This window comes from Rhinopithecus roxellana, chromosome 17 (genome assembly GCF_007565055.1).
Source record: "Rhinopithecus roxellana isolate Shanxi Qingling chromosome 17, ASM756505v1, whole genome shotgun sequence".
NCBI classification, from domain to species: Eukaryota; Metazoa; Chordata; class Mammalia; order Primates; family Cercopithecidae; genus Rhinopithecus; species Rhinopithecus roxellana.
The window spans coordinates 102,919,404-102,935,240 of NC_044565.1; positions in this window are offsets into that span (position 1 = coordinate 102,919,404).

The following is a 15,837-nucleotide window of genomic DNA, read 5'->3' on the forward strand; positions in this document are numbered from 1 at the left end:
ATTAATATTTACAACAGGAAAGAAAAAATAGGAAATCTACAACGAGTTGGAAAGCAAGGCCCAACGAACTCATTACTTATGCTCTACCTCTGCCTTCCACAAAATAAAACTCAATGAAGTAATGTAAATATAACAATCCTATTTTCTGAGACAAAAAACAAAAAAGGAGGGACATGTGATCTGACACAGAGGAGGACATTTATGGAAGCAAACAAGGTGCAGTTTAAAATGGAAAGAGTCAGGCCAGGAAGGTCTAGGATGTGAATACAGAGAGGCCGGGGCAGACCATGGGCCTCCAGAGGCCCACCTGGGGCCGCTCTGATTGGACAAATCTGCATAGAGGAGGAACTGTCTGGGGCCAGGAAGTGCTATGGGGTCTGGGCGTCTGGGGAAGCTGGCAGCAGCCTCATCTTGTCCTTCATCCGTAAGTCAGGCCAGCTGGGTGGGGAATGCCTGGCCCAGTGGTACAATGATACTTCTATATATACACATTAGTTCCAGGCATCTTTCCTCACCCCCGTGATGTTTTAGCAGCTGGCCCCTGTCCAGCCACCCTAACAAGGCCAGCCCATCACCCAAACCATTTCTACATGGGCTGTTTCTGGAACCAGCACAGTCCCTCTGGGCTGAGGCCTTGGCAATAGGTCTGTCCCTCTGGGAAGGGGGCTCTGTCTGTGATTATTCTCCAAGTTCTTCTTCAGCATCTGTCCATTGAGTGACTGGGGCGTCTGGTTTCCATGACCAGAGGTGGGGGTGGGAAGGAGGGGCTGTGATTGTGGCCAAGGCGGAGAGCCCCCCAGAGGCTGGCCATCTTCTCAAGAGTTTATCTGCAAGAGTCGAAGAGCCCCACCTTCAGGCAGCCAGCCTAAGCACTGTGGCCGGGGCTGGCGGGGAGGTCAGCACCTGTGAGAAGACAGACGGGATAGGGAGTCCTGGGGTGGCCAGAGTGAAAGGAGCAGTAGCCAAGGACAAGGGCCAGACACCAGGGGCAGTCCACATTTCTAAACTTGGTGAAATGTTTCCAACCCCACATCCAATCTGGTCATCACAACCAGTGCCAACTGTTATTACCACCAATTCAGAGAGAAGCAAGACCAGAGCTCACATTGCTGGAATAACAGGACCAAGGTTACAAGGCCTGCGTTTCCCCCCAAAGCACAGTGTCACCTTGAAGAATTTCCAACCCAGAGACGCCCCTGTTCCTACAAATCACCTGGGATCTTGTTAAAATGCATTTTTCTTTTTCTTTTTCTTTTTGTTTTTTTTGAGATGGAGTCATCACACAGGCTGGAGTGCAGTGGTGCCATCTTGGCTCACTGCAGCCTCTGCTTCCCAAACTCAAGCAATTCTCCTGCCTCAGCCTCCCAAGTAGCTGGGACTAGAGGCCAGCACCAGCATGCCTGTTAATTTTTGTATTTTTAGTGGAGATGAGGTTTCACCATGTTGGCCAGGCTGGTCTCAAACTCTAAAATGCATTTCTAATGAGTCCCAAAGAGATACCAGCGCTGCCAGGACCCCTCCCTCACCCTTGCACTGAAGAACAAGGCCCTCAGGCAGTATTTTCCCATCCTGCCTGTTAATAAGAATCACCTCCAGCACCCGGGGATTCCAACGCAATAAGGACTCAGAACTGTGACCGTTTGGCGAGAGCCTCAGGTGCCCCTCCTGTTCAGATAAGTCTGGGAAACACTGCCCTAGACATGTGGGAAAGATGTGGCTCCCACGGGGAAGCTTTAGCAGGGCCCCAGGGATGGAGACCTTTTTCGTGGGCATCCCGGGTCTCCCACGGGCCCTTCGCTCCCACAGGAGAATACCTGCCTTGGCCCTGAGGGTGCTTCAGTGTTCAGCCTTGGCAGGCTTCTTTGTCTCTCTCTGCCTCTACCTTCTCATCTGCATTATGGGAACCAACATCCAAAGGCCAGGACAGATGGAAGGGGCCACCTAGAGAAAGGGAGCATTTGGAGAAGGGGGCTGCTGAAGCCACTAGGGACAAGGCAGTGTCCATCCTGTGAGCGGGAGGGAGATGGATAAAAAGGCAAGGCAGCAGGAAGGGGGAAGGAGGGGAAGCCAGAGTCGTGCTAGATGTAAAAAAGCAAAGATACCACACATTGCCCCTACCACTTGGCATTAGAAAAAATGCAAGCAAACAACCAAGGAGGAGACTAATGGGCAGGGATGAAAGGGGGACTCCAAGGTGAAGTCTGCAGAGCCCATCACTGTGGTCTTCTATGCCACAGAGCAGCAGAGAATCAATGTCTGGGAGGCTTGATGTGGGACTGGCAATCAGAAAGAATGGCCAGGAATCCTGAAATGAAATGAAGGCAAGGAGAAGGGGCTCATCTACCATGTGGCCAGATAGGAGGAGCCCATGGGCAGGAGACAAACCCTCAGCTTCCCACTCCCTAGCTCCACCCCCATCCCAGCCACCATCACCCCACTCCACAGGTGCCACCACCAGGCCTGCTTCCTCTCTAGAGGCAGTTGTTGAGCACGTGTCTATGTGGAGAGAATGGGAAGGTCAACTTGATCACATCAGTTATTCCTTTTTTTTTTTTTTTTTTTTTAGATGGAGTCTCACTCTGTTGCCCGAGCTATAGTGTAGTGGCCAGATCTTGGCTCACTGCAACCTCTGCCTCCCAGGTTCAAGCAATTCTCCTGCCTCAGCCTCCTAAGTAGCTGGGATTACAGGTGCCGGCCACTACACATGACTAATGTTTTGTATTTTTATTGGAGATGGGGTTTCGCCGTGCTGGCCAGGCTGGTCTCAAATTCCTGACCTCAAGTGATCCACCCACCTCAGCCTCCCAAAGTGCTGGGATTACAGGCATGAGCCATCGCGCCCGGCCTGTTTTTTAATTAAATGCTAGTTCCCTCCACAAAGTTTCCACTCAGAAAAACACCTGCTGCTTCCACAGAGAAATCTTCTTGGCAACTGTCACAACTCCCTTTTCTTTCTACCCAGGGTAGGCCTGTGTTTGCAGTCAGGCAACTGACTACATCAAGTACCAAGAGAGGGCGTGAGCCACCACACCCGGCCCAGTTGTTCCTCTTTACACTGAGATAAATAGACAAGAAGACTTGTGTTCAAATGCTTGATGTTTAAATTCGAAAAGAAGCAGGGAGAGATGGAAGGGTTACTCTAAAGTTTGTCAAAATGTGATGAGTACAGATAGCACCAGGGAATAACTTTCAGTACTAGGGTACAAATTGACCCCAAGTGAGAATGTTCTGTCTCAATTCCAAGTGCTTCATGGTGACATCATTGCTAAGGCCGCCCTCCTTCCTCCGCAGCATGCAGTGTTCCTCCAGGGCACCGCCTGTTATTCTCCTGCCCTTGCCCGAGTGGTACTCCCCCCTTGTAAGTTCCCTGACTGCTTCCCTTTCAGCTGACCCCAGAGAGTCCTCCTGTTGCTCCAGGCAACAGACAGTCTGCTCAGGTTCTCTCCCATCCCCTCCTTTTAGGTGATTTCCATGGCTCTGGGTTCTGCATGCCCCATCAGGGTCATCTGTAGATTTCTGTAGGCATATTCTGTGGCAGGCTGGTAATGCCTGTTTTTGTTTGTTTGTTTGTTTTCTTTTCTTTTTGAGATGGAGTCTCACTCTGTCACCTAGGCTGGAGTGCAGTGGCATGATCTCAGCTCACTGCAACCTCCGCCTCCTGGATTCAAATGATTCTCCTGCCTCAACTTCCCAAGTAGCTGGGACTACAGGCACATGCCACCACATCCGGCTAACTTTTTTGTATTTTTAGGAGACACAGGGTTTCACCATATTAGCCAGGATGGTCTGCATCTCCTGACCTCGTGATCCACCCACCTCAGCCTCCCAAAGTGCTGGGATTACAGACATGAGCCACTGAGCCCAGCACTGCCTGGTTTTTAAGCCTATGGTGCTTATTCATTCACTTACTCATCCATTCAACAGAGTCTGGCTTTGTGTTAGGTGCTGTGGGCAGTACAAAGGTGCATTTAACATAGTCTCATCCCCAGTCTAACAGAAATAACCCATGCACTGCAATCACAGTAAAGCCAGGCAGAATGTGGTCTGGGGCTCTCTGGTGGCCAGGATAGCTCCATGAGGGCATCATTTTCTGCACTATAACTTCCCCCACCAGCTGAGGTGCATCCTTCCTCCTGCTACATGAAAACTCCCAGCTCCCTCTGGCCCATCTGCAGGGTCCCTGTTTCCTCTACTTCTGGACAGGTCATGATGATGCTGGTATCTCTGAGTCACTCTTCCCAGCTCAGCTTAACTGTCCCCACCCTGTCTCTAAGCTGTTCTCCAGTGACTCAGGAGCCCAGATGTTCCTGAGGCGTGCAGTTCCAAACTCGCATCACTGCAGGTTTTTAGTGTTACAATACTTGAAATAAACATAGAAAACAATACAGCCGGCCGGGCGCGGTGGCTCATGCCTGTAATCCCAGCACTTTAGGAGGCCAAGGCAGGCAGATCACTTGAGGTCAGGAGTTCAAGACCAGCCTGGCCAACATGGTGAAACCCTGTTTCTACTAAAAATACAAAAATAAGCTGGGCGTGATGGTGTGCACCTGTAGTCCCAGCTATTCAGGAGGCTGAGGCAGGAGAATCGCTTGAACCCAGGAGGCAGAGGTTGCAGTGAGCTGAGATGGAGCCACTGCACTCCAGCCTGGGTGATGGAAGGAGACTCCATCTCAAAAACAACAACAACAATACAGCCAAAGTTCTCACAAAGAGACAAGGGGGGAGTGTTGACACAGAAGGAAGAGCTGAACAGCTGCAGACGGAGGTGAGCCCCACTGGGAAGGGAGCAGCCTTCCCTGGAGGGCCAAGGGGATATGTCACCATTCTGTTTGTCTGTGATGGAACTTTGGGAAAGGAGCACCACAGGGTTAGCCTGGATTATCCCCCAGAGCTCAGGGCCCCCAGCCACTCCCTTCCAAGGGACCCACATTCTCCCCTCCAACATACACTACCAGGGCTCCAGTTCTCCACTGTCCTGGAAGGTGGAAGAGAGGAAAGCTTGGACTAGAACTCCTTACCCTACTGCAGGGGGACTTCAGGGGGAGCAGGAGGACTAGCAAGGATCCTACAACCTCGCAGGCCCTCAATTCCCTCAACTATAAAAATGAGGATGAAAATACTGATCTCCCAGGATGCTGCAAGGATGGAAAAAAAAAAAGCTGGTATAAGAACCTAGGGCACTGCTGGATGCCTAGGAAGCATTCAATCATAAATGTTCACTTTCTTCCTCCTTCGCAGCTGTCTCTTTCATGTAAAGTTTTCACATTTTAGGCACTTACCTGTGGCTTTCTGACAGAGATGGATTTTCCCCCAGGGCTTCCAGGGGATGGAGGGAGCATCTGGCTGCCCCTACCTGACTGACCTGGAGAGGTGGAGTTAGATGTTCCCTGGGTCTGGAGAAAGGGAGAATTCTGGCATCAAGGGGAGAGTCTGACTCTGGGAGAGAATGGCCATGAAAAAATGCCTGGAGCCAGGATCTTATCTACCTTCTCCAGCTTGTGTAGACATCGAAGGGCTGGGCACGGTGGCTCATGTCTGTAATCCCAGCACTTTGGGAGGCCAAGGTAGGAGGACTGCTTGAGCCCAGGAGTTTGAGACCAGCTTGAGCAACATAGTGAATCCCCATCTCTAAAATAATACAAAAATCATCTGGGCGTGGTGGTGTGCACCTTTTGTCTCAGCTACTCAGGAGGTTGAGGTGGGAGGACTGCTTGAGCCCTGGAGGGTGAGGCTGCAGTGAGCCGTGATTATGCAATTGCACTACAGCCTGGGTGACAGAGTGAGGCCCTGTCTCAAAAGAAAGAAAGAAATTTAAGACCCTAGCCCCTGAGCCCTCCAGGATGCCAGCAACTTTGCTGGGCTGGCCCTGTGACCCTGTCCCACTGCCAACTTGACCCACTCTTCCCGCAAACTACCAATCATGGTTTATCTCATTACATTGTTTAAATTCCCACTCTCTCCTGACTTCCTCTCCCACCACGAACCTCTTTATCAAAAGACAATCCAGGCTCAATTCCAAAGGACCACAATCCCTTTCCAAAAACTTTGGGAAATTCATAGTTTTGGAGATTTCAGAAAGGTAGATATAATGGTCCGTATATTCTGTATCACATAATACCACCCAAGTGGGTCCAGAGCAGTACCTGTAATCCAACACATCAGCATTTCTGCAGTGAAACATCTGATATCCATGCCAAGCAGGATAAGTAAAGACTATAAATAGCTTCATACTGTTTAGGTCAGGTTTTGCTGCCAAATAGTTTTGGCAGCAAATATACCAAACAAACAAAAAACCCCAAAGCTTTTAGAATGATTGCATCTGGAGAGAACGGAGTAAGGGTTAGTATTTATGCTGCCTAAGAGAGAAGCAGGCAAGCAAAACCGTAGCTGAGAAAAGGAAAAGAGCCTGTGATGGCTCCTCTTGCCCCTTCCCCCCCACCACCACCCTCCTCTTTCCAGACCGCCTGGCATTGGAACCCAGCCTCCCTTAGGCACCATGGTGGACTCTATAGAGCAATCGGCCCCCTAACTAGCTGTGTACTTAAGGACAGAGACTTAGCCAGAGTCTTGGTTTCCTTGTTTATTTAAATGGGAAAAGAAGTAATTCCAGATATTCCTTTCACCGCTGCCACTTGTATCTCTTATCAATACATTCGCCCAAGCTGGCTGGTTATGCTGTCCAGAGCAAGGCAATGTCTTCACCATCAGACTGTGGAGCACCCCAGGAAAAAGCTGTCCCTCTCAGCACCCCATGCTCTTTTGTACCCAAGTGTCTTTGGACACACACTTCCCAGTCCCTTGACTGTCCTTCCCTCCTCACTAGCCTGGAAAACTCATGCTTATCCATCAAGATGTGTTTCAAAGGCCCTCCTCGGGCTCCCACTTTGTCCATACTTCCATATGGCAGCTTCAATGATAATTTGGGTATTGTGTTTCTCTGCTTGCACTAAACTATAATCGCAGGGGCAGGGTCTAGGCTGCCATTGGCTGTCTCCAAGGTGTAGCAGCGTCAGGCACATGGAAGGCCTTCAGCAGACGGTTGTGGAGAGGAGAGGGCGCTAGTGCGGCATGGCTCCCCACCGACAGCCTATCACCGTGGAAGACAGCCCCGTACTCCCTCTGTAGGAGACCTGGAGGCATCTATCTGCAAGACAGGAAGTTAATAGTGCAGAGGAAGGGAAATATTAGCATGAGACCTGTTGCAAGTCCAGGTGGACAGCTATGGGATCAAGTAGTAAAGCAAGAGAAAGGAGCTAGAAAGGTGACCCCAAATCCCACAGGCCAGGATCCAACAGACCCCAAAACCCACGCAAAGTGGTGGACTTTGGCATAAGACAGGGCACAGTCCATCGCAGACATCAAGAGGAGAAGGAGGCTGTCCTGGCGGAAGAAGTGTTGTGAAAACCCGAGCAGAAAAGGACAGCGCGGCAGGGCAAGGCCCCCCAAACCACCCGCGTACACGGCAAACGCCCGCGGCGCGGAGGGTTCGCATGCTACGCACCACCGCCGCGAGGTGGCAGCAAAAACCCGCCAATGATCCCAGAGCGCGCTGCCTTCCGCCTCCAACCTGCTGTGCTTTGCGCCTGGGTGCGCACAGCCAGCGCCGAGGGGCGTCTGGCCGCGGAACCGCTGGGTCCAAGGCTAAGCACTGCGGCCAGGCTTCGGGGTCCTCGGAGGCCGAAGAGGGGACTTCCCTGGGTCTCTGGCTCTTGAAAGCTCCCCAACTGGCGTCTGGCAACTTCTTGAGGGCATCATGGAATCTAGCTACCCGACCTGCAGCCTTCCTCTGTTCTCCCATCCCCGAGAGAAGTGATCCATTCTCCTGCCTCCCCGCTGGCCCGGCATGCGGGGTCGCGTCCTGGACTCTTCTGCGGGCACAGAGTCCTTGTCTGTCTCAATCCTTTCCAACATACCTCCTTCTGCTCCTACCCACCGCTCCCGCCAGCACCCGAGAACGAGTCTGAAAGCTGAGGCTTCCTTCCCTGTCCTGCTCCCGAGTACCTGGCACACACACTCCCACACACTCGGAGACAGTTGCGGGCGTGGAATCACCCAAAGGCCACGCACGCAGACACGCACTGGTGGTCGCACCTACACCCCAAGCTCGCGACGAGCAGATGTGAAAGGCGGCCCAGGGGTGCAATGTGAAATGGAAGGATAGCAGGTCTAGGGGCCGAGCAACTTGAATTTGACTTTGACTCATTCCATTTCTCTGGGTCTCTAAACCCTCGTGTGTCCAATAACAAGATCGCCAAGCTGCCTGGGAGCCGTCTCCTCCTCTGCGTGGAAGCGCCGCGGCAGTCCGTAAAAGCCTCCCTGAATGTCCCAATAGTGCAAATGGAACATTCCCGCTCTGGGTTGGCTTGACCCCTGGAGCCCGAGGCAAGGAGGTCGCGCGAAAACGACGTGCAGGAGGCTGCGCGCATTGAAGTTTCGCAGAACCTGCAGCGGCGCTCGGACGAATATTCAGGGGTTCGGAGGCGCGTGTGTCCTGGGTCCCTTGCACCACCTCTGACCCTCGGTACCCTTCTCAAGGGCCACGCTCCCACTCACCCAGTACGCTGCTCTCCTCGGGTCACCCCCGTTACTCCTGGAGGACTTGCGGCCTGGGACTCAAGCTTTCACCGTCCTCCCGCACCCCAGTGCCAGCTGTTATTGTGCAGTAGAACAAAGGCCGAAATGGGTGGGTATGGGAGGAGACCTGGCCCTACAGGACTCCCATTCTGGTAGGGAATGGGTTTTGGAACAAAGTGCATGGGTTTTATTGGTTCGCGGTGTCCACCGACAGACCCCTCTAAGGAGCACGTGTGAGCATGTGAGTTGTGACCGCAGGTGAAGCTGGAGGTCACGATGCTTCTGGAGGAATTGAGGTCAGAGAGTGGAATCTAGGGCCAAGTCACAGATCCATGAAAAGGGGACAAACACCGAAATCAGGTCATCGGAGGGCAGTCTATAGGTCTGCAACTTGGTCATCAAGTCCTCACCATTTCTCCTTGGAAATGCCTTTAACAAGTTCTGGCGCCTTAGCTCAGTCCTGCCTATTGGAATAGTTTCCTAAGGGCCTTCCTGTCTACAGCCTCACTGCCCCTAGCTGAAGTCCTTCGGCAGGACGCTGGATATTCCCACTTAAGCTTTCATACAGTTTTTTGTTTGTTTGTTTGTCTGTTTTGAGACAGAGTCTCCCTCTGTCTCCAGGCTGGAGTGCAGTGGAGCAATCTCAGCTCACTGCAACCTCTGCCTCCTGGGTTCAAGTGCTTCTTGTGCCTCAACCTCCCAAACAGCTGAGATTACAGGCATGCGCCACCAGCCCCAGCTAATTTTTGTATTTTTAGTAGAGACAGGGTTTCACCATGTTGGCCAGGATGGGCTTGATCTCCTGACCTCGTGATCCTCCCGCCTCGGCCTCCCAAAGTCCTGGGATTACAGGCGTGAGCCACCTCACCCAACCACTTTCATACAGTTTTGTTTGACTCCCCAGTACCCTTGGGATCAAGGCCACACAACTTGCCTGATCTTGTAATTAATCCCTACTCCCTCTTCCCTCAGAATCAATTAGCAACCTCTCAAAAACCCATAGGCCGCATACTACAGTACTCTGGGTGGGGGTGGGGGGTGGGCAGCCACACTGCACTGCTCCCCACTGGACCTGACACCTCCTCCATGCCTTCCCGCCTGCCATTCCTGCCTAGAATCTCCTCCACTCAATCCCATTCATCCTTCTGGGTCAGTGCCATCTGCTCAGAGAAGCCTTCTCTATCCCCACCGCTAAAGTTGTAGTAATTAATTGCGAAGTTGCCACGCCACCGGGAAACACTGTGTGCAACTCCACGGGGTTGGTTTGTTTTTAAGTGGTGACCTCAACTGCCCCTCCCACTGGCTCGTGAGAAACTTGAGGACAGGGCTAAATTGTGCTTGTCCTTCTCCCCTCCATTCTTCGAGAACTTAGTTGATATTTCTGCATCACGTCCACAAACACTGGACAAGCCCCCAGGCTGGTCTGTAGGTAGACGCGTCATCCCTACAAGGTAAACATTTCTCTTGCAATGCATGAGAATCTGGACAACAGTCTCACTGCAATCAACAACGTTCACATGTATCCACACACTTCACATCCTCGATTCCCAGCCCACTGGGAAGCACTAGTGGTTTAAGCGGAGGACTGTCCGCTGTGGGAGGGGAGGCCCCTGAAATCCCGGCTCTTTCTCCGGGCTTGGTAGGGGCACCTGCATGTAGCTGCTTGCTGAGCGCTTCTCTCGGGTCTGGTCCTCCTAGGCAGCGCGAAGGAGGCGCGTTCCTGCAAAGTCCTAGTGCTGGTGGCAGGAGCGATGGCGCGCCCAGAAGGGCAGAGCCTAGGGCCGTCCGCTCCCCACCCTATCCCACTCCCTTCTCCCGCTTTTGCCTCATCTTGCGCGCCCAGAGGGGCATCTCAGAAAAGTATTTCCCCGGCTATCGGGAGCGCACGGCGAGGAAGACAGAGAGGGTCATCGAGTGTGCAGGTGCAGCCGGGTGGAGGTGAAGGTTGGCTGTGTGACAGTGACCAAATTATGGCCCTCTCTGAGCTTCCATTTCACCTCCCGATATAAGCGGAGCCGCTTCAGCTCAGACACACAGGGAAAGGCAGCGGTGGCCGGGGCTGAGTTCCGTGCGCCCGCACATGTACACGTGTCCGTCGGTCCTCCGTCCTTCCTCCCAGTCCAGGTTGGCGGGGCGGCGCCAGTGTGTCCCGGGCGAGGTAGGGGCAGGCGGCTGCACCTGTCCGGGGCTGCACAGGGAGAGGCGCACACGCCGGGAATTGGCAGGGCGTCCAGTCGTTACGGGGCCTTGCTAAGAAATTCTGTTCAATGGTCGCAAATTAATTATGATGGTAAATATCGCAAAATCCAACAAACTAAAGCCAGTGCGGACGTGTAAGGGCTCCAGACCGCCCCCAGCCACAGGCCGGGCCATCGCCTGAGGCAGCCCAGCCCCGGGGGCACCGGGTTCGGAGAAAGACTGCGCGACCGGAGGACCAGGGCATCAGGCTGGAAGAGGCCGGGGCTTCGGCCACAGCGCCTCCCAGCGGCTTGAAAGAAGAAAGACGGAGTCCGAGCCCGAGAGGTGGGGACAAAGGCCCAGGGAGAGAGCGCCGCGAAGACCGGAGGGCGGAGCGGGGACCAAGGGGCGCGCGCCCCACCAGGCAGTGTCCACAGATCCTGGACCCCTGCCCCGGGGACCGCGTCCCCACGCCCCGCCGCGCTCCCTCTCGCATCTGGACCCTGCCTCGGTCCCTCGGACCTCCTGTTTCCGTTCCTGGGCCCCGTACAGTCTTCCTGCATTTACCTTCAGGGATCCGAGAAGTCCCCAGGGAACTCGCCCCTCTTGCCAACCCTCATCTTTTCAAGAGAGAGAGAGAGAGAGAGAGAGAGAGAGAGAGAGAGAGAGAGAGAGAGAGAGAACAGCCAGTGCTTGACTGGTCTGTAGCTCCTCCAGCCATACAGCCATTTCCATCCTCAGGCAGAGAGGGGCTCCACCCTGACTGAGCCCGCCGTGAGCAGCCTGGCGGGGCTGGAGTGTAGGCAGAGCCTGGCACATGCGTGTGTGTGTGTGACTTGCTTGTGCTCTCCTTTCTTGCCAACACATTCTGTAAAGTCCTCGACGTCTTGACGGGTTAGACTCCTGCAGGTTAAAGTCCTTTTCTTTTCCAAAAAGAGCGTGTGTAGAAACCAGTTAGAGTCGTGGGTTTATTTGTAAAAAGTGGGGAGTTGTTGCTAGGAGTGGAGATGTGCTTCTGTCCCTTACTGCATCCCTGTGCAGAAGGGGGTGGTTGCCTGTGCCCACTGTAGAAGGCAGAGGTGTGTGTGTGTGTGTGTGTGTGTGTGTGTGTGTGTGCGCGCGCGCGCTGCGCGCGCAGAGCGGTGACTATGTGTGTCTTATGAATGGAATTGTATTGGGGACATCTCTAAGAGTGTGTAGTGTGAGGGGAGAAGCTGCCGCTGAGTCCAGGGAAGGGAGGCATGGGAAGGTGAGTGCTTTCTTAAGTGGGCCTCTTCTGTGCAGAGGAAGCTACATGACCCCTCCAGCCCACAAGGGGAATGGGTGCTCTTGAGCCCCAAGCTGCTGTGCATCCCCAGTATTCCGCTAACTTCCCAAGTCCAGCCAGCCACAAGTCAATGTGCTCCCCTAGGCGCTTTCTTGGAGAAGGAATTGCTCTCCTGCTGCAGTGGCACCCTCTCCCCAACCAGCCTTGACCCTCCCTCACCTAAGCCTGGGAAGCTGCTCCCCATCTTCCCTCAGCCCCTTCCGGCTCCCACCCCTTCCCTGTTCTCTCCTCTTCTCACTTTTTGTTTCAACTCCCCTCTCCTTTCTCTCTGCTTTTCCTTTTTGCCTTTATCCCCACTCTATAATTTATCTCCCTCTTCCTCACTCTCCCTTCTTGCACTGCAAAACAGCGTATCATGGGCATTTAGGGGTGGATTGTAACACAGAGGCCTCTGTTTACCTGCTCACTCCCAACAGCAGGCATGCTTCTGTCAAGATGCTTATCTAGTTCCCTACCTATCTTTGGGGCCCTAGCATAGTGTGCGTGTGTGTGCGCGCGCGCGCGCGCGCGCGCGTAATGAATGGGTGGTCTCTGAGTTCCTAGAGTCAAGCTCTGTGGTTTGGAGGTTGGCATGCCTCTGGGTGACATATCTCATGTCTTTGGGTTGGCTCACAGGTATGTGTGTGTGCCTGAAGCTTTCCTCTGTCTGTCCTCTGTGTGTTTGTGGTGGTGACTGTGTAGTGGCTGTGTTCTCTGACTGGATTTATTGTTCATTTGCTCCCTTTCTTGTGTGTAAACTTTTGGTGAGCCCCAGCACACTGTGTATGTACAACAGGCTGTGCACTAAATGTCTATTGGTGCTAATGCCATTTTATGCAGATGTGTATTTCTATTGTGTGAATCTGGGTAGCTCTGTAGGAGGGTGCGATTGTGAGCCTGGGCATTTTGTGCGTGTGTCTTGCAGATTTGGAGTGCGTGCGTCCTGGAGAGTGTGCCTGCAGGAGAGGCAGATGAAGGATTCTTGTGTTTGTATCTGAGGACTGGTGTAGAATCCATAAGGGGGAAATCAGAAAGGCAGGCCTTATGTTGTGTAGGGAAGCAGGTCTGTGGGTGCTGGGAAACTGCTCTGAGGGCAGGTAGGTGCCTGAAGGAAGGGGCTCGGCTGTGTTTATGATGGCACGGCTGGAGGGTGAGGTGTGATATAACATGGAAGGCATGTTTATGTAGATGAGATGAATTGCACATACGTGTGTGTGTGTGTCTGTGTGTGTGTGTAGCCTCTGTCAGCCTGGCTGTGCCTGCCCCCTCCCGCCGAGCCCCGCCCGGCACAGTGGAGCTCAATCAGCCGCTGCATGAATACACTCGAATGGAAAGTTGTGCTCAGCTGACCGGAGAAATCGGAGACGGGCTAGTACTGCTCCCCTCCTCCATAGCTCCCTCTCGCCTGCCCCCGCCCTCCCTGGGGCCAGACGGCCACCGGGGCCCGCACACTGAGGCCAGGGAGCTTCGGCTCAGCTGGGGCCGGAAAGGGCCGGAGCGGTGGGAAGCCGTGGGCGCCTCAGCGCGCCTACCGGGAGGTCGAGCGTCCCGGCGGGCCGGGCATCTCAGCCCCAGCGCTGGGAGGACGGAGAGGACAAGGGAAGGGCCCGGGAAAGCCCGAGGCACAGCCGGTGCTCCAGGTGACGGCCACACAAAGGCTTAGGCGGGACTGACAGGACCACAGAGGCAGAGGAAGAAGAGAAAGAGAAGAGACTGCTCAAGAGGCCGAGTGCATCCAGTGCGCCACAGGCCTGGGACTGGGCTTCGAGCTCCGGGGGCCCGGGTGATGCGCTGGGTAGAGAATGTACCAGGCTGTCCCATTCTCCTTGCAGAAGAACCTGAGGGCCACTCCACCGTCACAGCCCCCTCGGCAAGCCCAGGCACAGGCCTTCCCACTGCCTAACTGAACCATCTCCACGCCCAAAGTCTCAGGCACCCCCCTAGGCTGGCCCTCCGTCTTCAACCCCATTCCCAGCCGGGACTGGCCAGACTCATGTGCCTCCAGCCCCACTATTGATCGGCATCTCCGCCCCGCGCCGTGGCAGCTTCCGGGTCATTTCATTTTAATCAGTTGTGTGTCTCGCCGGGGATAATCAACTGCACTGGCACTGGGCAGTCGATTCCGCAGGATTCAAGGAGGGCAAGAAGAGAGGTCAGGTGGGGGCTCAGGGCCAGGGCTGGGGGCAGGGACGGAAGAGAGCTGGGTTGGGGGCGAGTGAGCAAGCCAGAAGGGGTAGATGGGCCTCTTCCCTCAGGCAGGCACTTCTAGGGGTCAAGGATTTTGATACAGATTTGCCCAGTTTCACACCCCATTCTGCCTGTTCAGGTTTCCAATGCAAATTCTGGATTGTCATTATTTTTCTTTGAGAAAATAGCCAAGTTAGCTATTATTCCTCAAGCCTCTCGAAACTTAGGGTAGGTGACTCAGGTACACAGGAGGCTTAAGCACGCAGGGAAGGCTCCGAGCCAGAGCACTCCGCTGGGATGCCAGGCGGAAGTGTGCTTCGTGCAGGGTAGTGGGTGAGGACTCACTGGAAGGCCAGAAACAGAGAAGCCAGCCTACTGGCTGCTGCATGGCCCAGACATAGGGGACAGATGGTTAGCACTTAGGCCTGCATATTGGGCCTGACCCAGGCTCACAAGACCTATGGGAGCGCACACACCAATGCACACATTCTCCTGAACTGAAGCACAACCTGCGACATTCCCAGGAGGTGGGGGCTGTGCACAGTGGCTGAGATGGCTTTTCTGCAGGTGGAACTTCAGCCTGGCCTTGCCCTCAAGCTGTGAGTGGCCTGTAGGGTGTTGACCGCTTTGGCCAGGGCTTTGAGGGACCCAGAAAGAGACTAGGCCAGCAGCTGGTAAAAGCCAAGATCTGGCCAGAAAGGGGCCTCTATTCTCTCACTCTGATATTTAAAGGAGCAGAGGCCAAACAAACCATAATATCTCCAGTAAATTAAACAGAATAAAGGATGGACTGGGATAGCCAAAGAGCCCAATCCCCCTCTGCCCTCCAGCTGATGAATACCCATTGAGATCCCTTATGTCTTAAAGGGACAGGAAGGCCTGTTAAGAGGTGGGCAGCCTGGCAGTCATATCTAGGGAGAGCCTAGAACAAGGGAACCCACATATGTCTACACTAGAACCAAGACCCACAAGACACATGCCCAAGTACCCTGTAGGTGTATTGGAGCCCCCCAATATGCACTCCCTGCAGAACTAAGGACAGGGAAACTGCCTAAGCCATACACCAATACCTATGTTATGCAATACACATGAAAACATACTGGACACACATTTATACCAAACATCACACACACATACCTTTTGTATGCAGACCTTGACTGAGTGTTGAAAGCCCAGCATCCAGAATTGCACACATATACACACCCACAACACACACACGTCTTTCCTGCAGGGAACCCATATGTAAGGTCAGAAAGTACAAAGCATGGAGTACTGGTATTCGTGCAGACCTGGATGGAAACACAGGAGATGACAGAGTGATACATGATAGATAGCAGGATAGACAGACAACAGGCTGCTGATACGCAGTAAGGCCCAGGCCCTCCAAACTAAAGGCTGCTGTGGAGTCTGATGGACAGTTTCCTGCACTACAGAAGGAGTGGGCACTGGATGCCCCAAATCTGCTTTCTCTGCACTGTGTGTTGAGATAGGAAATCATCTTAACTTCCAGGTTTGTCTGCTGTCCCCTAGACAAAAAGGCACCTGTTCCCTGATGTCCTCTATCTAGGCAGGCCCTTCCAGGAGTCACCCTC